Source organism: Austrofundulus limnaeus, unplaced genomic scaffold (genome assembly GCF_001266775.1).
Source record: "Austrofundulus limnaeus strain Quisiro unplaced genomic scaffold, Austrofundulus_limnaeus-1.0 Scaffold91, whole genome shotgun sequence".
Classification (NCBI taxonomy): Eukaryota; Metazoa; Chordata; class Actinopteri; order Cyprinodontiformes; family Rivulidae; genus Austrofundulus; species Austrofundulus limnaeus.
In genome coordinates this window covers 227,929-229,737 of record NW_013952493.1, presented here as the reverse complement: position 1 = coordinate 229,737, position 1,809 = coordinate 227,929, and positions in this window count along the sequence as shown.

Sequence of the window (1,809 nt, the reverse complement as noted above, 5' to 3'; positions counted from 1 at the left end):
ATTTAGTGTTGTGTTGAAAATTTTGTTTTTTTTGGATTAAATTTTTAACTAAATGAAATAAATGAAACAAAAATTAAAATTAAACCATTGTGTAAATAAGATAATTATAAATCTGGCAACACAGTGGTGATCCAGTTTCTCTTTATGCCAACACAATATTGGACAATAAACGCTAAGTTTATACCAGCTATACAGCTATGCAGGTATCTACATATAATAGTAATGGGCAATAATTTAATATTGATATATATTGATGGAAAATGTTTCAATTTAATTATTGTTTATGCAGTTACTTCRATAGTTTAGGCCAAACTGACCAACAAGTACAGCCTTACTTACAAATAATAAAAATTAGATGCACTTAATTATAAGGTTTTATTGATATTCTTTATAGTTCCTAATTATTTCTGTTCTGTTACAGTTAACTGCCTTTTCTGGATGTTTAAAGCTCTTTTTAAATCAGGTTCTGGTCTTTTCTTCTGAGATGTTTTGACTCAGTTTGCTTTAAGTGAAAAGGTGAAAAGTCTGCTGAACATTCCCTTGAAAGCTTGAGCTCTTCAGGCCATATTTCAGATGTCTTTCAGTTGATTGAATAGGTGTTTGCTGCTTATAGAAACTTTTCTTTTTTTGTGTTGTGGGACGTATCTCTGCTGCCAATATGTCTACATATCAGACAAAACCTGCAGGGCTTCAATTTTTCCCTTTTTTTGTTTTTAGTGAACACTGCACAGGATGAGAAGTAGAAGAAAAATGGTGAAAGCAGTTCCAACAACGGGTTGTGATGGTTCAAAGCRCTTATCTTGGTATATAGCTTCTCCTCATGTCATAATGGAAGAAGAAAATTTAATAGCCACAGCTAATGAAATTAGTAAGGGTTGTGTGTACGCAGAATGATTGTGCCACGGGCTGAATTACATAAACAGGGAGTGGTTATCTTGTATTACACAAACAAAAGGGAAAGCACAAACAAAAGGGTATATTGGGTTTGCTCTGTCAGTTATAGCTGGTGTTTTTATTTAAAAAAAACAAAGGCACCGGTATTAGTGACCTTTTCTTGACAAAAGACAAACCGACTTTTGGGTTTTAGGGGAAAAACAAAGACAAACGCACAAAAAAATCCCCCCACAAGTTCATCATGCCCAGAACAATCCAGCTTGACGCCACTGGAGTTCCCACAAGTAAACCCTTCCAGCCAGTTTGTGTTAGCAGTCATCCTGCCCTGTAAACCCCCGAAAGTCCCGAAGTCAAGCAAAGACTCTGTGGTGCAACAGTGCATGTTAATCTGCTGCCTTTCCACGGCGCTCCATCAAAGCAGGTGTTGCTCTGTGGGTATTAAATGTTGAAACCACGCAGATTTGATGTGCAAGCAGGTACATAATCCTTTGTGTGTATTATCTGCATTCCATGTATTGCTCTCACCGTTTTCTGCTCTGTTGAGCCAGCAGAGGCTTTAGGACCCCCCCCCCCAGAGCTGAAAACTGAAGCTGGACACAGATTTCGAAAGCGTCTCGCTCTCGGTAATACCAAACAGGGTTGTTGGAATGAGGAGCGCAGCCTGCTCTGTTCCACGGCGAGGGGCTAGAAGGTCAGCTCTGTCATTACGTCTGAGCAGCAACACGACTTTTTACCCACCTAATGTGAGAGTGGGAGTCTCGATTCTGCAATTACACAAAGGTGAAAGCTGCACGGACCGTCCTGCAGAACAAACGAGAACATCTGCCTGTTAATGTTTTCTGTTGTTCACAGCAAAACAAGGCAGACATTTCATTGACGCAGGAGTAGGCCTGCCACGATTAATCGATTAATCGA